Source organism: Molossus molossus, unplaced genomic scaffold, assembly GCF_014108415.1.
Source record: "Molossus molossus isolate mMolMol1 unplaced genomic scaffold, mMolMol1.p scaffold_m16_p_3, whole genome shotgun sequence".
Lineage (NCBI taxonomy): Eukaryota > Metazoa > Chordata > Mammalia > Chiroptera > Molossidae > Molossus > Molossus molossus.
Genome location: NW_023425366.1, coordinates 89,461,620 through 89,489,605, shown reverse-complemented (window position 1 = coordinate 89,489,605; position 27,986 = coordinate 89,461,620). Strand labels below are relative to the sequence as shown.

The 27,986-nt window shown below is 39.6% G+C and overlaps 1 long non-coding RNA gene across 1 annotated transcript; it reads right to left on the bottom strand.

Annotated features, from left to right (window-relative positions):
- Nucleotides 1-2: 2 nt before the first annotated feature.
- Nucleotides 3-27,620, bottom strand: LOC118642500. Its single transcript, XR_004961721.1, has 3 exons — nucleotides 27,246-27,620; nucleotides 438-643; nucleotides 3-188 (listed from the first exon to the last, which is right to left on the bottom strand). It is a non-coding gene; the product is annotated as an uncharacterized LOC118642500 (long non-coding RNA).
- Between the last annotated feature and the right edge of the window lie 366 nt (nucleotides 27,621-27,986).

The following is a 27,986-nucleotide window of genomic DNA, read 5'->3' as shown; positions in this document are numbered from 1 at the left end:
TTTAGAAGTTTATTGTCTCACAGTTCTTGAGGCTAGAAGTCTCAAATCTAAGTGTTGGCAGGGCTGGTTCCTTCTGAGGGTTTTGAGGGGAAGGTCTGTCCCAGGCTTCTCTTCCTGGCTTGTAGATGGTGATCTTCAGTCACATCGCCATCTCGGTATGTGAACTCTGGGTCCAAATTTCCCCCTTCCTAAGGACAGCAGGCAGATTGAGTTAGGGCCTACCTTAATAAGCGGACTTGAACTTGATTACCTCTGTAAAGACCCTATGTCCAAATAAAGTCACATTCTGAGAAATGGGGGGTTAGGATGTCAACATGTGAATTTTGAGGGCACACAAGATTTAACCCCTAACACCATATTTACGTGGTTTCACATGCACTTCACAATCCAGTAAAGCTAGGGGAAAAAATTGAAATGTTTTCAAGTAGAAAGCTTACCATTGTTTTGAACAAATTGGGCATATTTTACAGGAGAGTTGAGATGCAATATCAGAATGCATTTTCTTTCTTTGCAGGGAATGCCACATTCTTGTTTTTTACTGTGCAGCTGACATGGTCTGTCCCGGGGGCCCAGAGGGAGTTCTCCACCCCGAAGGGAAAGGCTTTCCCGGATGAGGAGGCGCAGTGCAGAGGATGCTGTGCTCCTTGACAAAGAAAAGAAGCAAACTGATTACTATAGCTCTGCTCAGTCTTGTGTGAACCTTTCTTCTCTTGCAAGCAGAAAAATATGTTTTCTTTCATGTAACTGCCCACCCACATTCTCTGTCTCCAAAGCAGTTGTGAAGCTACACACATATGCATTGGGCTGCTCAGTCTGTCAGTAATGGGCACCCCCACCCCCCAACACACACACACACACACATGCACACACAGAGCAAGCTACAAAATGTCCAAGTTCAAGTTATGGTAAATTTAACAGTTTACTGAGGTTAAGTGGAAGAGTTCCAGCTGCCAGTCATATTTTTTTCACCAAAGAGTTTGCTGATTTCTCCAAGGGGGTAAGGGGGCCTTTCTGAGCAGAGACACCTGCCCAGCAAAGAGTTTGCTGATTTCTCCGAGGGGGTGTGGGGGCCTTTCTGGGCAGAGACACCTGCCCAGCAAAGAGTTTGCTGATTTCTCCGAGGGGGTGTGGGGGCCTTTCTGGGTAGGGACACCTGCCCAGCAAAGAGTTTGCTGATTTCTCTGAGGGGGTGTGGGGGCCTTTCTGGGTAGAGACACCTGCCGGGGACAGCCAGGCCAGGCCAGGTGGTTTGAATGAAAATGCTCCCAGCAGCCAGGGCACACTGGCATGAAGCAGGACACACCCTCTCTCTTTCACATCCCTTTACTAATTATATACTGGGCAAGTGGAAAAAGAAAGGCTGTTTAGAAATGCCAATTCTCAAAACTCTGTGTATGTGCCCTTGGGACTCAGAGTGTCAAAAACAAGTGAACTGATTAAGATACAAAGGGCTAATTAGTTATTATTAAAAATGGGAAATAAGGCTCAATTTTCGAGCTCTCATGATGGCACTGGCCAGTTTAACTGCTTCCTTTTCTCTATATGCTTGTGATTTAACTAACTTCACCAACCAGACCAATTGTTTAGGGACATATGCATAGTCCCCCATAAAGCACTATTTTTAAGTCAAACAAAGTCAAATCAGAGGGTTGTGAAGATAAACAACCCTGCTGAAAAAAACAGCAAAACATCCTGTATACTTAGAAAGACCAAAATTTCAAAATTTGTGGTGTTGCTGAGACAATTCAAGAGCACTTGGTGCATTGGCAGTCAAATGATTCATTTCCTCCCTGATGGTATGAAAAGCTGACACCTTCTTTCATTAGCACTGGTTGAAAAAGAGACTCTGGGAAGCCTTCTTTGGCTGCTGAGGTGCTGAGTAGCTGAATGTAACTGTGTAGAACTGTGTAAATCAGCACAAATGAGATTCTCCATGACTAGGTCTTCTTAGGAACAATAATAGGAAATAACCCATCATCTCATTTCCTGAGTAGAGTTTTCCTTTAGAAGCATGTGGTTACACCCTCCTTCGAGGAAGCCTCTGCTGCCTGGGGCTTCCCTGTCCTTCTGTCCTTCTGGGATTACCTTTTCCTTTAATATCCAAGTAACATGGCCCAAGCCCAAGCCCAAGCCACTCACTGCAGTCCAGAGCCTGGCTACTAAACCCTCCAGGCTGCTTCTGCATCTGCCCGGACTGCTCTCTGCATCTATAGCGCCCTCTGGTTCCCTACACCACTCTTGGCTTTCCTAGTTGCCCTACTTCAGTATAATATAAGAGTATCAGATTGTGCTGAAGGCTGGGAGAAGCAGAGGGTAACTACAGCTCAGGTTATTAGACATTCCTGTCCTAAAATTCCTCAGCTACTTTCACTGTATAAAGTCTCTCTTGTACAAGTTTATCTCCAGCCTCTGCCTGCCACCGTACTGCTCGGCCCTTTTCTCTGCTAGGTTACCCTACACCTCCTCCGTCAGTTGCCACTGAGGTGTCAACACCCAAATCTTTTCATGCAATGTCTATAAAAGTAGGCTTAGCTTGTCACTCCTGGTTCTGAGAAAAGTTGTTCTGGGAGTCTCGGATTCTAGCTCTCAAACCCTCACCTCAATCTCTTGTTGATAGGCAACTTCATCTAGCTGAAAAAATATTTTCCCAAGCTTGTTCTAGAAAGAAAATACCAGATAATATTTGTATGACAATTTTTCTTTAGTTCTGGGAAGATTTGGAATTATATAGAAATGATGAAGTAAATAATAGACACTATTAAAACATTTTTTGTTAAGGAACAATCTAGATTTACATATGTATAATGTTTAGATAATTTGACCTGTTAGAAGGACCTCATGATTCCAATTTAGAATGAGTAATTGGATAACTGTTTTGTTATTTGTGATTTTAGTTAAAATCTTACTAAGTTAATAAAGAGTACAATTAGAACACCAGCCTTGTAATCATACCTTTAGTTTTAATTAAGAAAACATAAAATTAATCTTATCTACACATTTAACATATTTGATTTATAAAAATCTTTATGGGGTGACACAAGTGTTCTAAACTTTATTGTGATGACATTTGTACAAGTTTTTGATATACTAAAGCCATTGAATTACAGATGCTTCTCAATTTATAGTGGGATTACATCCTGACAAATCCTTTATAACCTGAAAATTACTGTAAATCAACAATGCATCCAATACACCTAATTTATCAAGCATCATAGTTTAGTGCTTTAAAAGTGCTCAGAACACTTACATAAGCCTACAGTTGGGCAAAATTATCTCATTGCCACTACCCAGCATCACAAGAGAGTCTTGTACCACATTTCGCTAGCCTGGGAAAAGATCAAAATTCAAAATTTAATGTATGGTTTCTACTGAATATGTATTGCTTTTGCACTATCATACAGTCAGGGACCATCTGTATAAACTCTAAGTTGTACACTTTAAATGGGTGAATTGATGGCATTTGAATCATATTTCAATAAAGCTGTTAAAAAGTCATTTGAGTTCTTGAGAAGGTTTGTTTGTGAGTCTTCTGTAACATTGAAAAATTACATAAGCTCAGTGTGAGAATATTTAAAGGTATTAGACTAACTGAATTGTAAAAGCTTCCTTAGAAGTGATTGCTAAGTAGAATAATAGGATTTATAAATGATAATTATAGCTTAAGAAAAAAGGTTTATAAAATGTAATGATCTTAATAAGTTGAATAATAAAAGATAGAATACTTCATGCATTGTGCCTATAGAATGAAGAGGGTGAGATTTATATGATATAGTTAGTCATTACAATATAAATTAGCAGTACTGAAATCACTGTACAATGGATTAGGAAAATTTCTAGCATCCGGCCAGTGTGGGTCAGTGGTTGAACGTCGACCCATGCACCAAGAGGTCGCCAGTTCAATTCCTGGTCAGGACACATGCCCAGGTTGTGGGCCCGATCCCCAGTAGGGGGCATGCAGGAGGCAGCCAATCAATATTCTCGCTCATTGATGTTTCTATCTCTTTCTCCCTCTCACTTCCTCTCTCTCTAAAATCAATAAAGGGAAAAAATTTAAAAAAAAAGAGAAAAAATTTTTGGTAATATTGGGGTTGAAAATCTAGTAGTTCTGAAGTTAGAGTTAACACTTTTAACCTACTCCAGCTCTGGCCAGTTATATTTTACAGGCCAAAAGCTGGCAAAATGTCAACCTTATCTGTTTTCTTCATTGTAAAATAAAGAAAAGTATCTCCCTCCTAGGACTGTTATGAGGATTAAATAAGATAGTACATATAAATGGCTGAGTAACTGGCACAGAGAGGGTGCTGAGTAAATGTTATCTACTATACTAGCTGGTCAGTGATAGAACATCTTGGGTAAATGCACAGAGTGGACACCTCATACCCTTGTTGTTTTTGGTCATTTAGTTTCTACTCTCCCTTCCCAAGCCTTGATTTCCTCTTTGAGAAGTTACCTACTTCCTAATGTGCAGTAGTAGCCTTGGTGGAACTATCCAGGTGCTTGTCCAAGTCAAACTGACTGGATCCCTGACTTCTACCAACTGGGGAATTTGATTCTTCAGTGAGGTGGTGCAAGAAGGGAAAATGTTTACTCATCCAAAATATGGGCTGTGTTAGTCCGTAGCCAAGCATCATGTGATGATCCTGGGACCACAGCTGGTCAGCAGTCAGAATGATTCTTGGACTCAGCACAGAGGCCAGTGAGGATGAGCTGAGACCTCTGCATCTCTCTTATGATATCTGACAACCTCCCATGAGGTTTTTTGCTCAACTCTAACTTGGAACAATAGAGAGAAGGGGATTCTGAGAAAGAGAACTCTCAAATAAATCAAGCTGACAACCACACATTGCAGCACACTTTTTAAGAAAATAAATGGAGATGATATACGTGAACACGTCAGCCCTGGGCCTGGCCCATAGTTAGTGTTTACTAAAAGCTCATTTATTTATCCTGGTGTTCATAAATCAAGTGACCTCTACTAATAGAATTTTGACTTGAAGTCATTGTTCACAACCATTTTAAACGTGCAAACTGCTGACGCATTTTGTTCAAGTGAATAACATTGCTGGCCCACTGTGTCTCTTCCTATGGGCACATTGAGAAATTGTTTAAATGGATAAAATGCCCATTAATTTATTAAATATAAAAAGCAATAAATACAAGCTGTGTGTTTCTTAGGTTTATTTTCACCAGCCTTGTAATCATACCTTTAGTTTTAAAAATAAGTAGGATATTATCTTTTTCTCATTCTCCTCTCAAACATTTGATTTGTATTTGTTAGCGCAAGACCTTTTTCTTTCTTTTCTTTTCTTTTCTTTTCTTTTCTTTTCTTTTCTTTTCTTTTCTTTTCTTTTCTCTTTTCTCTCTCTGTCTCTCTCTTTCTTTCTTTCTTCTTTCTCTCCCCTTCCTTCCTTCCTTCCTTCCTTCCTTCCTTCCTTCCTTCCTTCCTTCCTTCCTTCCTTCCTTCCTTCCTTCCCTCCCTCCCTCCCTCCCTCCCTCCTTTTATTCCTCACCAGAGGATATTTTTCCACTTATCATTAGATAGACTGAGAGGGAGGAAGAGAGAGGGACACAGAGAAACATCGATGTGATAGAGCCACATCGACTGGTTGCCTCCTGCACTACCCTGCAGGGCTGGGACAAAGTGCAACCAAGGTACGTGCCCTTGACCAGAATCTAACTTGTGACTCACTGGTACACTGGCCGATGCTCTAGCTGCTAAGCCAAACCCGCCAGGGCAAGACCTTTTTCTTAATATGTTTTCTTCAACCTACCTTCTTTCTTTCAAATTTCTATCATAGACCTCATTATTTATTGAACCATGCCAGTTTACTACCTGTGTTCTTTTTGCCTGTACTTTTCTTATAAAAGAGGTAGCTTATTAGCTTTTAGATAAGAATCTCAGTAAGCATAATTATGTCAGAAGGGTTCTGGCAGGAAACAGAAGGCAAGCACGGCTAGGATTTTGAAGAGAATTAAATGAAGGGGTGATTTACAGAGGTGTAGACAGGGCTAAGGGAACCAACAAAGGATGTCAAGGCACCCGGGGACCAGACACAGTCGAAAGCTATTACTTCCCCTAGGTGTCTAGGGCCCTGCACTTGAACACCTAGTATTCTGGTCAGGGGAGGAAATGGCCTGGCAGGTTCTGGAGCCAAGCAAGGTGGGTTGCCCAACAGGAGCTACAGCTATACAGGGACAGTGCCTCCTCCAGAACCTTCCACTGGAGCAGGGCAGGAGTGAAGGAAGAAATGTCCTCTTTTTCCTCCTGCCCCCTGATCTTCTGCCAATGTCTCTCATTGGCCAAACCCATTTTTCTGAGTAGTCCTCTTTGGCACATATTCCTGGATGGACAGACTTCAAATTTACACTGTCTGTTCTCTTTCTTATGGGGAATTTTAAATATATCACTGCTGGCAATTAATCTTGTCTTCCAGTTTTCCTAAAGATATATTATTTCCCATTTGTATAGTTCTGTTCTTTTTCAGGGTATTGTTTTGGGGAAGGAGATTCTTTCTTGCTCTTGGGTAAGTAGTCAATGTCGTCTGCTATACAAGTAAAAACACAGCTTTCCTAGTCTTAAATTATAATGAACAGATTACTTACAATGATATTTGTAGCAATATTCTTGACTGCTCTATCGGAATGTAGGAGGACAATTATTTCTGAAATAACTAAGGTTTAGTCTTATAACACACACACACACACACACACACACACACACACACACACAATTCTGGCTAATGAGACTTGAGGAGAAGCCTGCTGTATGTGTAAGGAGTGGATTCTGGGAAACGTTTCCATGATTTGAAAAAGACTCAGGGAAGAAAACAGTTCTTTTTCCTCCCTGTCTCTGAACACTGTATTAATTTTGGAATTATCCATGGGGGGAGTCAGTCTGAGGTTGAGGCTGGTGTGCTGAAGAGGCAAAACAGAAAGATGGAAAGAGTCAGGGCCCTTGGAAATGTCACTGAGCTGCCAACTTGAACAATCGCGAACCCACCCTACCTCCTAACTTCTTATTCCACGACAATCAGTTTTCCATTCCCAGAAGCTGAAAGTGTTCTAATAAAGTACACCAGAGGCATCATTCCAAATACTTTGGAGTAAGCAACATGTATCACATACATTCAGTCATTTGATAATTCTTAAAGCATGAGTTTTAATGACAACAGGGGTACACAGCTATATATATGCTCCATATGCTATATAGTGGTTAAAACATTTATAAAACTCTTGTAACATGCCAGGCATTCACTTCAGGTTTGGGAACCCAAAGGAAAATAAAACAGGGTCCTTTCTATTTGGGAGAAAAACATGATTGTTCCCTAATAATTTTTATTTTTATTATGTTTCCAGGAATGAAAATATGTGCTTTGTTTAATACATGTTTATGCAGCTTATTTCTTTGTTTAAGATCTTCTAAGTGAGCATAAAGAAATCACGATGTTTTGCCCTGGCCAGTTTGGCTCAGCAGTAGAGTGTCGGCCCGCAGACGGGAGTCAAGGGTTTGATTCTGGCCAAGGGCATGTACCTCAGTTGCTGGTTGCATTTCGTCTCCAGCCCTGGTCAGGGTTGTGCGGGAGGCAACCAGTCAATGTGTCCCTCTCACATTGATGTTTCACTCTCTCTCCCTCCCACTCTATCTGAAGATAATAGACAAAAAAATCCTTGGGTGAGGATTGAAAAAAAAAAAGAAGAAATTATACTGTTTTAAAATACTAAAGAGAGAACTAAGAACATATGTGAGAGGCTCAAGGACAAACCCTTATTTATAAAAATTGCTATATATAATGTGTATTTTCTGCAGTTCTGTACAAGAATGCTACCTTTGAAAAGACCAACAAAAGCATATTATTTTGGATTTATAGCACATCCCACTAGAGAGGTGAATTTGTATATTAATGTCCTAATAAATTTTTAGTGCATATTTTATGAGAAAGATGAAATATTACAATATTTTGACAGCTAATCAATAAGGTATTCATTTAGTTTTACTACTTTCCAGGTTATTAGGATGTTGAGTGAAAGCAATATAGCTAGTTAAAGGCCGTATCTATTTAATAAAAGCCACGTAGAATGCTAATTGGTTTTTAAGATATATGCCATGTTCCTAGTTGCCCTCTCTGATTTCCTTAGCGTGACATCTAAAAATTAACTTCCAAAGTTCTCAGGCACCTTTCTCTTTCCTTTATTGATCTTTCTCTATATCTGTCATTGACCAACATTTAAACACAACACATAAATCATAAATGTAACTTATAAGGCTAAAAGAGTAATATATCAAATAATAAGAAACCTGTGAGACCCTGGTTAAAACCTTTTTTATACAAGGAAGCTGTTTCCCAGTAGCCAGTGCCACAGTGTGAGGCCCAGTCTATGAATTCATACCCCCTAATATTTGACCACAATGCATATTGTTGTAGGAACTGAGTGGTTTACTGCTCTTCCAGTTCATCATACCATTCCTGTGCCTCTCGCCCTGTTGGCACCTTCAGGTCACCTCACCCACTGACCAAAATTTTTCAGAACATCTTTCAGGGCCTTATGCTTCAATTTTGCCTTGGATGACGTCACAAATAACTCTTAATGGAATATTCTTGCTTTTGAAGCAGATTCCTGGTCCTTCAGAGATAATGTCAGGACTCACTGCAGTCATTATAGTGCAGTTATATGCTGTGGAATGATGCTGCAGTCAACAATGGACCCATGTATGACAGTGGTCCCATACAATTATAAAGGAGCTGAAAACTTCTTGTCACCTTGTGGCACTGTAGCCATTGTAACAATGTAGTGCAACACATCACCTGTTTGTGGTGATGCTGTTGTAAACAAACCCACGGTGCCGTTAGTCATATTAAAGTATAGCACATCATGCTTGATGATAATGACTGTGTTACTGGTTTATGCGCTTATTAACTATACTTTTTATCATTATTGTAGAGTTTACTCTTTCTACTTATAAAAATGTTTGCTGTAGCCCAGCCAGTGTGGCTCAGTGGTTGCGCGTTGACCCATGCACCAACAGGGTGCTGGTTCGATTCCCAGTCAGGTTGTGGGCCCGATCCCCCAGTGCAGGGCATGCAGGAGAAGGCCAATTGATATTCTTTCTCATCGATGGTTCTATCTCTCTCTCCTTCTCCCTTCCTCTCTCTCTAAAAATCGATAAGGAGAGATATTTTTTAAGTGTTTGCTGTAAGGCAGGATGCCATGTTTTACGAGCAGCAGCTTTATCTCGTGTTTATGGCATCTCCTCATTGCATCACTTTTGTGCTCGGTTTATTGTCATGTTGTTTTATAAATACAGTGTAGCCCAAGAGTAGTGCTTATACAGTCCACAGTACAATAATGCCCTGGGCCTTCAGTCACTCACTGACACCCTGAGCAACCTCCAGTCCTGCAAGCTCCGTTCATAGTAAGTGCCACATACTGGCGTACCATTTTTTATCGTTTATAGCATATTTTTACTGCACGTCTTCTATGTTTAGTTATGTTTATGTAGACAAATATTCACCATAATGTTACAAGTGTTTATTGCGCTCAGTACAGCAACAGGCCATACAGGCTTGTGGCCGAGGAGCAATAGGCTGTACCGTATAGCCCGGGTGTGTACTGGGCTCTACCCAGGTTTGAGTAAGTGCTCTCTATGATGGTCAATGCGACAAAATCACCTGACAATGCATTTCTCAGAACAAACTATTATCCCTTCTACAGATGTGACTGAGATTTACCTTATGTTCTGCTCAACTGTTTTGAGATAGGGTAGTAGACCTCACAGGTATACAGTGAGCATAGAATGTGCACACCAAGTAGTTTGTGAAAGGTGCTCTGGGGAATAAAGAGAAAAGAAGGAACCCGGTCCCTGCTTTCACTGGGAAGCTGCATAGCTTCCAGGTGCCGTTCCAGGTTCACTCCACATTTTCCTCCAACCTGCAGTCTGCCCCAGGAAGCTGACTGGTTGGGATTCCATTAGTGAGTTCCTGTGGTTATTGGCTTCTGGTTGGGATTAGCCAATGGGTTGTCTTGACAAGAAAGTAGATAAGGAGGAGAATGAGGTCAGGGTATTGATGACCCTGGTTACCTCCTTGTGAAGTCATCTTTACTTGGCAGTTATAGAAAGTCTCAGCTCCTCTCAGGGAGGCCCACTGTCCACAACTCTCTGTCTTTCTGGTAAGTACTTCCTCCCTTTGTGCCTAAGGTGTGACAGCACACATTAGGTGGCCTGGATTTCTAGACTCTGGTGGTTTCTGTACATCTTGCTCAGACCCACATAGCAAGTTCATTGCGAATTATCCCAACGTATGTGTGCCACCTGTTTAGTGTTGGGGCCCTGACCATTATATGGGGCTTGTGAGGCATATGCACGGGTATTCATAAAGAGAACTGTGCTGCAGATAACCAGTATAAAAGGATTCCACAAAAGGGAGCAATCCACATTACCACTGGGAAATGGACGCGTTTTCTTTGAGGAGGAGGTTTTGAACAAGGTGAGGGAAAATGAAGCACTGATTGCTGTATCTCATACCATGTTTGAGCACAGGTCTCCATCCACCATGCACATTTTGAAAAGAGTGGAAGATAAAACAGAAGGTTAAAGACAGTTATCAGCAGCAGCCAAGTATATTTATCAAGTACAAAATCTAGTGATAAGCATTCCTTTTTACACTAATAAACTCTAATCTTCACTATTTCATATATTACCTAAAAGATGCTATAAAACATCTTCTGCGACTTTACTATTTTCTCTAATTTTTTCCCCCTGTTCCTAAGGGATAAGGAATATGAATAAGTTATAGCCCATTCATTCTTCAGCTCTCTCACTATTTCACAGGTTGTGAATTCATCACCTATACCTCTAATTCTATTTGCTTTTCAGTTAGAAAATCTGTATGTGATTGTCCTCGAGACAGTTAATTACATATATATTAAAAATGTTTATCAGAATGCTTCCATAATGCACTTATTCAATGAATATTTACATAGGGCCTATTGTGTGCCAGGCACGTCTCTGGTCCCTAGACATAGAACAGTGAATAATTTTTAAAAAATCACTGTCCTCATGAATCTCATATTTAAATGGGGCAAGACTGACAGTAAGCAAGCAAATAAGTAAAATGTATATAATGTTAGTGTCATAGAAAAAAATAATTAAGGGGAGAAGGATAGTGAGTGTTGCAGGCAGGATCATGATTTCAGATTGACCATGGAAGCTTCGGTGGCTTTGTCATGTGTAACTTGATGAGGCTACATTGTGTTTGCCTTCCACATATGCTTCTTGCACAGTGTTTGGAGGGAAGAAGTAGAGCAGTCATCAATTTGTTGTTTTGTTCTTGAGAAGTGGGACAGCTGTTACCGTAACTCATGGACGCTGTAGCTCATCTGCTGGCTCACTTCATTAGCACGGGGCAGTGGCCAGGCCTGCAACTGCTCCACTTTCTCCTGCATCTGCTCCAGCCCCTCTGACTCCTGAGCCAGGTGTGTGCTTAGCTCTTGACAAAGGAGCCAGCTTTGCCTGTGGGACTCTCACATCAACAGGTTGAGGGTAGGGAGAACTGATATGGATTTTAACGTGTCCTGTTGTATTCCAGCATGTTCTTCCCAATTGTATATCTCTCTTTCCTTCCCACTCTCTCATCTGTGGACTTCAAGCTTCAGCATCAGATATAAAGAAAGTAGCCTTACAGAGACTGCTGAACAAGCTCCCACAATTGTGTGGGGTCAAAATCTCTGTAAGAAGTCAGAGATCTTGAGATATTCTCTCAATATCTCTCTCTAAATAAATAAATAAATAAATAAATAAATGTATATCTAAATTATGTATTATATATAAATCTATTTATATCTTTATCTATATATAGAGAGATATTTCTCTATATAGATTGATTGGTTGCAGGATTTGACTTTATGCAATGTGTGTATTATCTATCTATCTATCTATCTATCTATCTATCTATCTATATCTAGTTTCAAGTGATTTTGCTTCTTGGATTGAAACATATCTGGAACAGAAGGCTAACTGAAAAGGTGATATCTGAGCAAAGACCTAAAGGAGGTGAGGCAGCAAGCTATGCAGATAGATATCTGGCATACGAGTGTTTCAGACAGAGAACAACCACGGCAAAGGCCCTAAAGCAGAGCATGGCTGGTGTGATTGAGGAACAGCAAGAAAGCCAGTGAAGTGGGATCACAATAAGGGTGGGGAAGAGGAGCTGGAAAGGAGTTCAGAGGTTAAAGGTGAAGGTGGATGCAATGCTAGACTGTGTAGAGTCTTGTAGGCCACTGAATGCATTGAGTGAGACGGGGAACTATTGGTTTTTGGAGCAGAGGGTTGACATGATGTGGCTGAAATTTTAGTAGGATACCTCTGGCCACTGTGTGGAGAGTCAACTGTAAGGGAGAAAGAGGGGAAGCAGGGTGACCAGTTAAGAGGTTATTGAGGGAGCCCTGGCCAGTTTGGCTCAGCGGTTAGAGCGTTGGCCTGCGGTCCGGAGAGACCCAGGTTCAGTTCCCGCTAAGGGCATGTACCTCGGTTGCAGTTTGTCCCCGGCCCTGGTTGGGTCGTGTGGGTGGCAACCACTCGATGTGTCCCTTTCACGTCGATGTTTCTCTCTCTCTCTCTCTCTCTCTCTCTCTCTCTCTCTCTCTCTCTCTCCCTCCCACTCTATCTGAACAAAATATCAAAAAAAAATGTCCTCGGGTGAGGACTAAAAAAAAAAAAAGAGGTTATTGAGGGATTCAGGCACGAGATGATGATGATTTGTAGCAGTGCAAACATTGGTGGTAATGAGAAGTCTTGGATTTTGTATATTATTTGAAGGTGGAGTCAAAATTTCCTGGTGAATTTTATGAAGAATGTAAGGTAAAGAGAAGAATTAATGATAATTTAGTATTTTGGGCCTGAGCAACTAGTTGACCAGTAAGATGGGGGAATGGTCATGGAGGAGAGTTTGTGGAAGAAAATTGAGGATTCAGTTATAGATATGATAATTTTGACACATATACTTTGCATTCAAGTGGATGGTTTGGAGTTCAGATGAGGAAATATCCAGGCTGGAGAAATAAGTTTGTGAGGTGTACAGTGGAGTTTAAGCCACGGGGGAGGCTGTGATTACTTCCGGAGCTGGTGACTGTGACCAGAGCTGCTTCAGCGGAGTCGTGAGGATCAAAGCTTACCTGGCATGTAGTCAAGAGAAAATGGGAAAAGAGAAATTGAAGACAGCAAATCTAGACAATGCTCTTGAGGAGTTTTTCTGTCATCAATATTGATTTACAACCATAGTCAAAGTATACTTAAGACACCACCAATCATTTGTATCTTATAGACACTTCCATTAGAGAATCAATGATGGCATTTTATTTAATTTTTGTTCAGATGAGTGCCTTTCCAACTAGCCAACCAGCTCCAAGAGGGAAGAATTTGTTTTTTTTATCCTTCTGTTCTTGCCAACCTCAATCATGAAGTAGGTGTTTATCGAATAATAACCATCTTTCACTAAGTGTTTCTCTAAGTTAAGTGCTTGGTCTATTTCTATGCAGATCTTGGGGGATATTGAAGAGTTCAACTGGCACGGTTTTCATATCATCACAGCAGTCACAGAACACATCAGCATCTAGGGATTAGGTGAAAAGCCTGTCCATGCGAAATATAAATGTTATCAGTCACAGGTGGAAAGTAGGTAATGACTCTTTTTAAAGAAGCATATGCTTTTTTAGATTGAAATAAAAGAGCAGAATAGTCTGAGATTGATTCAGAAAGTAAAGGAGGGAAGCTAGTTTGTATAATCTTTTTGAAAGTACACTTTTAGATTTTAAAATGATATATTTAACTTATTTTAATTTTAATGTAGTATAGGTAAATACTTATGCACATTACTTGCGTTTATGGTAGCTTATTTACTTATCCAAAGTTTAAAATGTTAAGAAGCATAAAAATAACTGAATTGTGTTACTAGAACTCTGAGGAATCTAGAAAATGGTTGTTATTAGAGAATTGATCCAACGAGATTCTGTAAGTATGGTGGATAGAGAACACCAAGGAAACACAAAAATTGGAATGAGGGAAACATGAAGACATCACAGGGCCAAACAATTATAGTGTTGCTATAATCAATGCAGATGTGTATCACAGAAAATATGTGTTACAACTGTGTGTGCTGCAATGCCATGTATTGGGGATTCTATGGGCCGAATTGTGTTCCCCTGCCCCAAATTCATATATTGAATCCCCAAACCCTACTGTGACTGCTTTGGAGATAGGGGCCTTTAAGAGGTAATTAAGATGAAATGAGGTCCTATGGGTAGGTGCTCTACCTGACAGGATTGGTATTCTTATTAAAGGAGGAAAAGACATCCGAGCACTCTCTTTCTTTACCTTGTGAGGACTCAGTGAGAAGGCAGCTGTCTGCATGCCAGGGAGAGTTCTTACCAGAAACCAAACCCTGCTGGAACCTTGATCTTGAACTTTTCAGCATCCATAACTGTGAGAAAATGAAGGTTTGTTGTTTGAGCCCCCTAGTCTAAGGTACTTTGTTATGTAGCTTGAGATAACTGTGGGCAAAACAGTTTAAAATTTGAACACTATAGTACTAGTTTATTATGACATGAAAAAGCAAAGAAACAAAAAAACCAACAACCCAGGACCATTAGAGTGGAATGTACACATTATGGCATATCCATCTAGTTTCTTTCTTCCTCAGAAGAATTCTCTGAGTCAGGGATCATACTTCCCATTCTAGTGAGGCTCAGAGAAATTGAGTGATCTATTCAAGATTACCCAGCTAGTAAGTGGAGGACTCAGGTTTCATACTTACTTTTGTTTGATATTAAAAGCCATGTGAGCCATCCATTTTATTCATTCTGCAAATGGTACTTGAGCTTCTACTATACAGCAGGGACAGAAATGGATGTAGACGTAATTTTTGACTTGCTCCCTGTCCCCAAGGGGCTTACGACTTCAAGCTCTAGGGTCTGGGCCAAGATAGCCTGAAAACCTGGACCAGACGTGGGAAACAAACATCACAGAGACTGAGATGGAAACACAAATGTAAGATTTGGAGTGAGAGGTAAGAATAAAAATCTGAAGGATGGCCCTGGCCAGGTAGCTCAGTTGGTTAGAACATTGTCTAAATATGCCAAGGTTGTGGGTTTGATCCCTGGTCAGGGCACATACGAGAATCAATCAAAGAACACATAAGTAAGTGGAACAACAAATTGATGCCCCCCAAATAAATTTTAAAAAATAAAAATAAAATACACACACTCTCCTTCTCCCTTACTCTCTCACTAAAATCAATAAAGAAAAAAATATTTTAAATAATACACACACACACACACAAATCTGAAGCATTCTGTGTTCTAGAGCAGTACTTCTCAAAATATACTATGCATATGAATCACCTGAGCATCCTGTTAAAATAGCTGTTGATTCAGTAGATATGGAATGGGGCCTAAAAGTCTACACATCTGACAAGCTGTTCAGTTGGCACAGAATGTGCTGGTTCAGGGACCACACTGAAAGTATCAAGAGACTAAAAAGTAGATGCAATATTTGTTTCATGTGGTGCTTCCCCCCTCCAGCCCAGAAAAAAGTCAGATAAAGACAGTGGTCTTCAAGGAACACATATTCAAGCCCACAAATGGCTTAGGAAACAGGGCCCCTTTGGTAAGGAAACATGTATATTTTCACTGAATTGTTCTTTATTGAACACTGTATTTTATTTAAATCAGGTTTTAGGGTTCTATATAACCCCATGTGATTAGTTTGACAAATTTTAAATTTCACAACTAATGGGTTCTGTTTTTCATTAGAGGTCCAGGTTTTGACTCCTTTGTCTGAAATCCTTGTGACATTCCTATGTAGAGGGTATAGAAGGATATTAACAAATCCCCTTCCCCACAAAGCGTTCTATACACAATGAAGTGTTTTTAGACGTTCTGAACGGTCAGTCATGTAAGTAACTTTATTTCAGTTATGGAAACTGAAACTTGCTACCTTTCCACTTTCTCCCCCCACCCATATTTACTGAGATATAATTGACTACCTTTCCTCTTCCTTCACTGCCACTTCCAGTGACAAATCATATCTGAGACTGATCAACAAGATGATTCTTTTTCTGAGCCACAAGTAGCTAGAGAACTCTGTTCTATTTTGGAGTAAATACATTATTTCAGTAGCAAGGTTTTGATAAAACCATTTCTGATTATTTGAGCCTGAGGCTTTCCATTCCTTTGGACCATGCTTTATCCTTTCTTATCAACTTAGAATCTTCTAATTGCTAATGTTTCATCCATGAAAGGCTACAAAAGCTATAAACAAGTTCCTAAAACTGGCTCTAACTGAGCCTTTTCATTCAAGTCAAATACAAATACTTTTTAAATGTGAGGATTAAAAATACTTTAAGAAATTAAAATCTTTCTTAGTCTTCTTTTGTGACACCCAATTTATCCTCATGATAATTGGCACTTGATATTTACATAGTGGTTTTTCCCAAGTTTCTCAATAGGGTTCACACACTTAAAAATATTATCACAATATTCCTATGAGAGATATAGATTGAAAGGAAGCATAACAGCAAATATCTTCTCGCCTTGAAAACAACTCTTAAACTATAAATAGAACAACAACTTTTACAAAGGTTAGGGAAATTTGAGTTTAAATGATAAGAGAGATACTTTACGCAAAAATAAAGGGTTATCCCAGGGAGGGAAGTTACACAGGAAATAGTGATTATTGGACAGGAAGCCACTGCAGTTTATAGGAGGATGTGGCCACTCAGCAATGAAGATTTTTCCTTTCTTCTCTGTCTTACTGTCATTTCCCTAGAAGAAACCATTAGCACCATTAAGTGCAGGCTGTTGCATGAACTCCAAATGGACTTCCTTGCCTCCCCCATCCTCCCCTCGTAGTCCAGTTCTTCTCTTCTGCCACACACTACACGGTCATAGAGTGCAGAGCTGTGACTACAGACCCAGCCTTGCCTCCCACCCAGCTAAAAATCCTGCAGTGTCTTTTTGGGCACCTCTAGGTAATGTCAGCTGCGGTAACTAACCCAAATCTTTCAGTGGCTTAAAACTGTGGAGATTTTTCAAACATACTCAGAACTAGACAGAGCAGTAAAATGAGCTCCCATAATCCTATCAGTCAGTGTCACCAATTACCAACATTTTTTTGCCAATCTTTTTTTTTTTTATCCTCACTCGAGGATATTTTTCCATTTTTTGTACAGATAGAGTGGGAGGTAGAGAGAGGAAGGAGAGAGAGAGGAAAACATCGACGTGAAGGGACACATCGAGTGGCTGCCACCCGCACGACCAACCAGGGCCGGGGACAAACTGCAACCGAAGTACATGCCCTTAGCGGGAACCGAACCCGGGTCTCTCCGGACCGCAGGCCGACGCTCTAACCGCTGAGCCAAACCGGCCAGGGCTTTTTGCCAATCTTTTTTAAAAAAATATGTTTTTTATTGATTTTTTTTTTTTTTTTTTTTTTGGAGAGAGAAAGAAACATCAATGTGAGAGAGAAACATCGATCAGCTGCCTCCTGCACACCCTCCACTGGGGGTTGAACCTGCAACCCGGGTATGTGTCCTGAGTGGGAATGAACAGGGACCTCTCGGTCCATGAGACAACACTCAACCCACTGAACCACTCTGGTCGGGAACCAATCTTGTTTTATCTATCTCTGTTTTATCAATCTTGTTTTATCTATCAAAAAGTTATCTAACTTTTTGTTAGTTTTGTTGGATTATTTAAATCACATTCCAAACACCATAGCATTTCAACTGTAAATACTTTAGTATGTAACAGTAAGAAATAAGGACATTAAACATGATGCCATTATCCTATTGAAAATGCGTAACAACATTAATTTAATATCATCTAATACTCTGTCCTTGAAATTTTCACAAGTGAGAAAAAAATTATAATTATTATTATTTTGGCTGGGCATAGTAATTTATTTTTCTTTTCTTTTTTTAAAAAATGTTTATTTTTGTTACAGATGTTTCTCCTTTTTCAAAAAATTGTCTTTATAGTTGATATGTTTGAGTCATTACCACTTAGTTAACATCTCTTAAATCTCATTTGGTCTATAACTATTTTCCCATATCATTTGTTGGCTGAAGAAATCAGATCTTATTCTTTAGATTGTCCCACATTTTGGAATTGACTGACTGTTTCTCAGTTGTGTTGTTTAATTTGTTTCTCTACCCGGTCCTTATCCCTCAACTGTTTTCTATAAATCAGTAGTTAGATCTAGATGTTCGATTAGATTCTGGGATATTTTTATGTGAGAGGGGGCAAGAACACTTCATAGAATGGCTTCTCATTTGTGGTATCTGCCCACCAAGAAAGCCTCCAATGACCCCCTCCTTCTCATATTCATGCCCTTGTGTAGTTCCCTTCCTCATTGAATAGAAGGACTGACTTATGCACTAATAGGATATAACAAAAAAGATGATATGTGACTTATGAGGTTAAGTTATGTCAGCTTCTTCCTCTTTCCTTCTTGGATCACTAAATCTGCCAGATGTCAGGGCAGGTGCAAACTCAAGCCGTCCTATGGAGAAAGCCAGGCGAAGAAGAACTGCGTCCTCCTGCCAACAGCCATGTGAGTGAGCCATCCTAGAAGTGGCTCAGTCAAGCCCTCACATGACTGTTACGTGAGTTGACATCTTGACTGCAACTTCAAGATTCCACGAGCTATAGAACTGCCCAGCTAAACAACTCCTGAAGTTCTGATCAGGGCAACTGTGAGATAATAAATGTTTACTGTTGTTTTAAGCCTCTAAACTTTTGAGTAATATGTTAGGCAGCAGCAGAAAAAAATTACCAGTGTATCACAAACTGTTTGCCTGACACACTTGTAATGATACTAAATTGATCAGTGGGTTCAGGCGGTATTCACCTGACCTATCCATTATAAAGTTCTCCATCAACATTTCACTAATGGCATTAATAGCCATTAATGTTCACTAACCAGACTTGTTATTTTATTGGAATTATATATAATTTCTTCTGTGTTTATTAATTGGGATTATTATGTAAAGAACAACATTCCCTTATCAGCTGCCTTAATATACTGAAATGCCATTTGTAAAGAAAAAGCATGATAAATACTCTATTTAAAAATAAAGCTTAATGATGAATGTAGAAAAATTACCAAAGAACTAATTATTTGCTATTTAAATGTGCTCAAAACTTGAAAGTTTTACGAAAACTAAATTAAGAGACCCTTTAAATTCTTTAATCTTTATGTTGTGTTTACATCCCTTTTATTGATTGGCCTGAATGAATGAAAATTCCGTGTCCTCAAAACAGAATACTATAAATTAAAATGACATGAGGGTGAGGTGAAGGGGGCATTTATGACATGATAGTAAATAACGAATCTGTTTTTTAAGGATGCAACTGGCAGCCTTGATGTCAAGTAGTGAATGAGATGTGAGGTTCAGGGCAAATGGTGCTAGCTGTGATTGCCAGTGAATGCTGACTTTTACTGGAGGGACAGGTCTAATATAATCAACAGCATTTTCTGTTTCATTCAGTTTTAAAGAGTCTCCTGGGCTAAGTTTTTTTTTTTTTTTTTTGCAAAGCAGCAAACATTACTGCCTATGTACTTCTTATTATAATCACTTTAACACGATTTTATGTAATCACTTCTGGTTTATAAAATGGTGTAATTCCCAAAGCTATCAGGTCATCTAAAATTATGGCTAAAAATACACACAACAATTGTCCACAATTCCAGAAATTATTCCCTAGCCAGATCAGGTTATGAAGGTGAATTTTACCCCCTCTTCAAATATATCACTTACCACATATTATATTTTCTAAATAAGTGAATCTGTTAAAATATTTTATTTCTTAGGATCAAATGCCAGTATTTTGCTTTACATAATTTTAAACCATTTCCTCAGGGAAAGCTTTTATATACAGTAAGATTTTATTTCACATTCTGTGAAAACATACTTTTTGGGCAAAGGAAACTGTGTCCTCACATTTTAAATGTTCATGTTAGGAATGTGTATTCTTAATTCATGATTAGCTTTAACTAGTTACCACTGTCATTAGCTTGTTTTTCAGTTTTGCTCTCCATTCAATTAAGTTCTGTTTGCCAAACATTTATTGAATACTTTATAAAGGCAAAGCTTTATGCCCATGAGATATGAGCTATTAAGGTTAAAAATGTGAAAGAACAAGGATACAGTACCCAGTGTTCATGCAAAGTGGCCCATAAGTTTTATTTTATTAGCAAAGTTTGTTTGGTTACTAGGGACTCTCCACTAGAGAAGAAATCTAGGGCCACATTTAAGGCCAACGGGAGACTGCCACCATCAGTGATATCTTCCATGGACTAAAGTGGGAATTGGTGGGAAAAATGCAAATTTTAATCTAAAAATGATGAGAAATTTTAGGACGAAAATCATTATTTCTCCATCGCATCATAGAGAAAGTACCTATAAATTAGGCCTTAGGAAAGAATTTAGCTGTCAGAGAAGGAAGAGGGGAAGGGACATCTTGGGCAATAGGAATCTGAAAGATTAAGATGTCGAAGTAAGGAATCCAGGACAAACAATAGGTGAGGCTGGAGCAAAGTTCGCATAGACAGATGTGGGAGACCGGCTTGGAAAGAACATGAAGTGACTTCAAGAGGAACAAAATCATTATCTCATTAAGTATCAAAGTGGCTGGGCTCGATATTTTATATACTTGTCTATCAGACTATATATAGTTCTTGTGAGCCCTAGCGATTCTACTTCTTATTTCAAAAATTAAAAAAAAACAAACACTCAAAAATGTCTCTTACTAACTTATTACAACACTACTATCATAGTGGATACTTACTGCTGTGCAATATATTTTTCTAGTCTTAAATTTCGTTTGGGATACCACTCACCTCTGCTCAACTACACTTATGGTAGAGTAATGGCTTCCCTTATTCCAGGGGAAAACCAAGTAGCAGGTCCCAATTCTCCGGCCAAGTAATATGGTCATGGTGGGCACCTATCCCAATTAGAGCCAAGGAGATATGGAGACAATGACTAGGTTTTTGAGAAAAAAGAGTATGCACACAGTTACAGAATTTGGTGATATAAGGTTGTGAAGCTAGATATTGCTGCAGCCATCTTGGCTTCAGAATGGGAGATATAGTCTCAGGATGAAGCCAAAATAGAGGAGGACAGAGTTGAGATTTGGAGATGAACTGAGCTCATTGAACATCGATTAACAACGATTAACAACGTTAATTCCATCTACAACCTTAATTCTCCTTTGAAGGTAACATACTCACAGAATCTAGGGGTTAGGATGTGGACACTTTACCATTATTCTATGTACTACAAGCTCAATGGAGATGATGGCACATCTCTACTCTACACAGCATTAACTGGGGCATTTGGACTGGGTCTGAAGGATCTACTTCCATGACAGCTCACTCATGTGGCCAGCAGGTTGCTACTGTCAACTGGGAGCTCAGTTCCTCTACGTGTGGGCATCTCCATGGGGCTGCAATGGTTTCCTCACAACATGATGGCTGGCTTATACAAGCTATTATTCCAAAAGACAGGAAATAGAAGCTGCTGTGTTTTAAGGCCTGGGCCTGGAAATCAATACAGTGTCACTTCCATCATATTCAGCTGATCAGAGTGCCTATTTACATTCAAGGGGAAGGGGCATAGACCCTCAAATGGGAGCAGTGTCAAAGAATTTGTGACCACCTTAACTCTCTATACTCCTCATTGGTAAAACAGGGATAATCTTTACTTGTAATATTGCTATAGAAAGAATGTCTGTAAGGTGGCTAATAACATTCCTACTACACGTATAACAATAAATGGAGAAAAAATCTCTTAAATGTCTGTTGACTATTTGGATATATATATGAATACATGAATGCTGTATGTTCTTAATATTTGTGGTATGAATTTGTTTAAAGATCACTTTGCAAATCTAATGAAGATTACAGTCCTTCTCCCCAGAGAAATGTACACGTGCATTTATATACACTCTCCGGTTGATCACTTCTGGGGATTTCCAGACTCGCCGTAGGGGAGGAAGAAACTTTCCGCTATCCTCCTGGGTTTTTTAGGCTAGGCTAACAATTAAATCAATATGAGATAGACTAATAAGAGAAAATAACCAAATTTACTTATAAATGTATGGATGAGAACCCCACATACACAAGAGAGAGACCCCCGCATAGATGAGAGGTTCAAAGACAGAAAGTTAAGATGACGTATATGTGACATTCTGAGAAAAGGATTAGGGAAGGTGTCTTGGGGCTTCAGAGGGGAGAAAGGTCATTTGCAGGACGCTAAGAAGAGAAAATGTTGCCCTGGCTGGTTTGGCTCAGTGGTTAGAGTGTTGGCCTGCAGACCAGAGTCGTGGGTTCGATTCCAGTCAAGGGCATGTACCTCGGTTGCGGTTTGGTCTCTGGATCTTGTTGGGGTCTTGTTGGAGGCAACCAGTCAATGTGTCTCTCTCACATCAATGTTTCTCTCTCTCTTTCTATCTCTCCCTCCCACTCTGTCTGAAAATCAATGGAAAAATACCTTCAGTTGAGGATTTAAAAAAAAAGGAAGAGAAGATGTTTAGTAATTAGTAGTTTGCCCTGCCATATCGATAGGTTTAAAAGGTTATTTCTGGTGATAACCTTTATTATGGGCAAAGGCCCTAATTTAAATTCTTTAAGGGAGAAGTAAAAGTTCCTGATGAGACTGCAGGGTCTTCATCGCCTTCAGTTCAAAACAGTTCACATGCCAAAGTGGCACATTTTGGGGAGCCTGTTGTGAACCCTTTGCATCCTTAGCACTGAGACATAGAGTAGCAGTAAATGTAAACTCTGCAGGAGATTGTATATGTGCTGTGGAGCATAATTTGGATTTATTCCCCTTTTGGAATAGGGCTAGGAAGAGTTTTCATATCTGTTTCCAAGAGAGTCTGCTTTGCTTTTTTTTTTTTTTTTTTAATCTTCATCTGAGGACATTCCTCCATGTATTTTCAGACAGAGTGGAAGAGAGAGAGAGAGAGAGAGAGAGAGAGAGAGAGAGAGAGAGAAATATCAATGTGACAGAGACACACCAATTGGCTGCCTCCACATGACTCCACAGGGCCAGGGACCATCCTGAAACTGAGGTATGTGCCCTTGACCAGATTTGAATCCGTGACCCTTTGGTCCACGGGCCGTCGCTCTAATAACTGAACCAAACCGGCCAGGGCAGTCTGCTTTGCTTTGTTAAAGTCAGAGATTTAGAGAAAAGATGTTCCACCAAAAGTATTAAATGTGCCTTCATTTGTTAATGTTTTTGTGCTCATATAAAGAAAATGCTATTAGATAGTAATCATCTTTAAGAAGAGGAGGGATGAATATTTCCATTATTTTTGTCTAAGCTCTTAATCTTTCATTGGGCTTTCATTTTATCCTTTTTCCATTTCTGCTCTGGCTTCCTGTATACATGGATTATTGCACTTTTATGCTATTTAATCATTAATTGTTTCAATACTATTACATTTTTAAAAAATAGCTTTATTTTTTCCTAGTAATTAAAGTCACAGGTACTCCTGAGAATTTAACAATACAGACATAATGTAAAAAGGAAAAGGTCTTTATAATGTGGAAGGATAAACCCTGCTAATGGTCTGGAAGATGTCCTTCCAGACTAATTACATGTTTATATACACATAAAACAAGAATGGGACACCATATGGTTATTTTCTTTCTTCCCCAAATCTAGCAGACATACCTTTCTGTGCTAGTGCTCACTGATCTACCTCACTCTTTTTTTTTTATCCTCACCCGAGGACATTTTTGCATGTATCTTCAGATAGAGTGGGAGGGAGAGAGGGAGGAAGAGAGAGAGAGAAACATCGATGTGAGAGAGACATATCAAGTGGTCGCCACCCACACAACCCTAGCTGGGGCCGGGACAAACCCCAACCAAGGTACGTGCCCTTAGCGGGTACCGAACCCTGGACTCTCCGGTCCATGGGCTGATGCTTTAACCACTGAGCCTAACCGGCCAGGGCTCTACCTCAATCTTTTTAATGACAGGATAGTATTCCATTGTGTGAGTGTACTAGAAGATATGTAACAAAAAAAATAAATAAATAAAACCTTAATTAGAATATTTTGTGGGAGGGGGCTTGAATCTTTCACTGAACACATTGGAAAAGAAGATTATTTTATGTCCTTCTTTCCCTATCCCAATTTATTCTAATAATAGATTTACTGGAAGATTCTCCCAGAAAATTTGGCTTGAAGATGGCTCCCTTGTCATGCATCTGTTTTGACCCTGCCACAGTCTGCAGGGGCTTGCTGCTGTAGAAGGAGCTCTAAGAGTCCAGAGACCTGGGATTGAATCTAGATCCAATGTGTAATGGTAACAGAGAAAATAAAATGGAAAAAGGATTGCTAAAACCAGGAGGCCACTGAGGAAGTGAAGCCAGTGCATGTGTCCTGTCCCACTTCTTGGAACTATTGTTTCTGTTGCTAAATTCAGCTCAAGGCCAAGTAACAGACTTGTTTGATTGCTACATGGACATATGTAAACTTTACTCCTTCCTCATCACAGTGAGCAAATTATCTGCATTCTTCATTTTGAAAGGAACAAATGCGTTTAGAAAACCAGCATCTTCCACTTACATAATAGACCTAACCAATTCAAAAGGACCTAGCTAACATCCTTCATTTACACAAGAACCTAAATGAGAACAACTCCTACAACTTTGCCTTTTATAAACCCTGCTTTTTTTGGTCCCTTTGGAGCATAATTTAGGTTGTTACCCGAATCTGTGCCCTGGATTGCAATCCCTTCTTTGTACAAATAAATTCTTTTTATTCTTTATTACAGCCTAAACCTTTTGGAGGTGGGGGAGTTAACAGTAACTCTGGGCAATTTCCTTACTTCTCTGGATTCCAGTTTCCTCATGTGCGAAAGAGATCAGTGAATTACATGGTCTCTGAGGCTTTTGGCCGCCATCTCTACTTGGGTTTCTTGAATCTATCGTGTGCTAAGCACTAAACCAGGGGCTCTCCAGGTTGTCTTTATACCAATTCAAAATGTAGATAATATAATCCCCATTTTTTCACACAGAGAGAGTAGGAGTAGGAAGGATATAAGAACTCAGAAGCATTAGAATGAAAACCACAGGCCTCAAATAGCATCCCTCGTGCTAAAGCCCATGATAACAAACCTAGATTTAATACCTGACCTAATTGCTATTTCAACTTCTCCCAGAAATATAATCTTAGTCAACCAGGCTGGAATTTTCTGGTCAATGTCAATGAGGTAATTTGTTACATGGGCCCTCTCCACCCCCCATAGAAAAAAGAGGCAAAAATCATGATAAAAACCCTTCTCTGTTCACTTTTCCCCCTAAGGATGAGGTCCTAAATATCACGTGATTTCACTTATATGTGAAATCTAAAGAACAATATCAATGAACAAACATAATAACAGAAATAGACTCATAGATACAGATAACAGACTGATGGTTGCCAGGGGGACTGGGTGAAGGTGAAGGAATTAAGAAGTACAAACTGATAGTTACAGAATAGTCATGGAGAGGTAAAGTACAGCATAGGGAATATAGTTAATATTATTGTAATAACAATGTATGGTGCCAGGGGGGTACTGGATATATCCGGGGACCACTTTGTAAAGCATACGATTGTCTAACTTCTATGTTGCACACCTGAAACTAAAAGAAAATATTATTGAATGTAAAATGTAATTGAAAGATAAAAAAAATATCCTGGTCTAAAAATAATCCTTTTGTTCCTAGTTCCCTTGCCCTATCCTTCTTCCTAAAGAAACCTTCTATTTTTTTTTTTCCTCACCCGAGAACATTTTTCCATTTTTTACACAGATAGAGTGGGAGGGAGAGAGAGAGAGAGGGAAACATCGATGTGAAGGGACACATCGAGTGGCTGCCACCCGCACAACCAACCAGGGTCGGGGACAAACTGCAACCGAGGTACGTGCCCTTAGCGGGAACCGAACCCGGGTCTCCCCGGACCGCAGGTGGATGCTCTAACCGCTGAGCCAAACCGGCCAGGGCAGAAACCTTCTATTTTGTACAACTCCTTGGTGCACCCTTCTGGTTGCTGATTCATGAATTGCTTAATAAAGCCAATTAGATCTTCAAGTTTACTAACCTGAAATTTTTTCTTTAACAAAAGACAAGAAGGGGGCCTGGCATTATTAGAAGAGGGCTGAGCAAGAAGAAGAGTTGGAGATCTGAGCTCTGGAGTAGCTTTTCCTGGAGTTCACCCACCCTTGGTGGTTTATGGTACAGTTCACAGGTGGTTTATGTTCTTTCACTTGTGCTTCCCCAAATCCTGTGTGCAGCTTAAAAAGATATTTTTATTTATTATTAAACACTTTTAAAAATGTTTGTTTGTTTGTTTGTTTGTTTGTTTTTTTAGAGAGAGAGAGAGGAACATCAATCGACTGCTTCCTGCATACCTCCTACTGGGGATCGAGCCTGCGACCTGGGCATGTGCCCTGACCAGAAATTGAACTGGGACCTCTAAGTCCATGGGAGATTGCTCAATTGACTGAGACACACTGGCTGGGCTTACTTTTATTTTAAAGGTGATAAAACAGAGAGGTTAAGTGGCTTGTACAGGTCATATAGATAGGAAGAGGTGTTAGAATTAATTTCTTGGTTAGCAAATAATAAAACCAGGCCTTCTGACCTAATTATGGTGGTCATTTTCATAATTCATATGGAATTACTTAAATTCATTGTACTAATTTTTCAGTTACTATAAATAGGGAAAAGGACCCTGAAACTCTAATTGAGAAGCATACATTTGGAAAATATTTTTAGAAATCAATATATAATATTTGCACTATTCCATTTTATATTCTTAAAATTCAGTTAAATTTTTATATTTTAACCATTCTTTTTATTTAGTTATTCTTTTCATCTTTAAATAATATTATATTTAGGAAATCAACAACAAGAGTATCCTTTAAAATGAGTAATGGACTCTGTTAAAATGGCAAACATTTGTCAAGGGAATAAGAAGAAAGGAATATTTACCAATACAGTGAATATTTAGTTTTAGTTCAGTTTATAAAGAATTGGTAAGCCCTTAGTCCATGAGGGGACCACCTTTATGAATATTTAAATTAAATATCATTTGTATTTATGATAAAATACAAATCATATTATCTAAACAAAATCCCTACTCAAGCAGACTTTATGTTTCTATGGCAAGACTTTGAATAGCTGTCTCTCACCTTAATTTAATTTCTATTGTTGCACGTCAAAAGAAATCTTCAACATGTTATACAGCACACAGGAATTTCCCACCTAATTGGAATGCGCTGATTGGTTGCTCCAAGGGTCCCTTGTCAACCCATAGTCCTCGGTACCAATTCAGCACCAACAGGAATCCCCAATTTGGTGTGCACTGAAAAAGGAAACTTCATTCAGTGTCAAAGAGTTCAATTGTTATACAGCACAGCTGTGAGGCAGCCCTTGAGCCAGGCTCCTCTCCAACTAGACAGCTCAGCTCTGCTCCGGTGAGACCTCCTCGGTGTTTCAGCTTACCCGAGGAAATACAGTCTTCCTCGGAAAGAGGAAGTGTGCTCTCTTGAGTCAGGGGGGAGCTTGCTTATATAGGCAGAAGTCCCCGTCCTTCCCTGATTGCTCTATCTTGATGCAAATGAGGATTCCAAATCCTTGCAGTTTGATTGGTCCAAAAGGCACTGTACTGATTGGTCAGAAATGAACTGCTCTGATTGGGCAGTGAGTATGTTGATGGGGATATAGCTGCACAGCTCTGATTGGATGAGAAAAGCCTTAGTACTACTCGTTGAAATAGAATTCCAGGAGCTCCTTTATAAGGGCTGGCTCAGAGGGCAGAAATATCACGCAGGCAGGCAGTTCAGTGCAGGCTTCTCCATGAAATGCAGTATAGAAATGGTGCCCTGGCCAGTTTGGCTCAGCGGTTAGAGTGTCTGCCTGCGGTCCAGAGA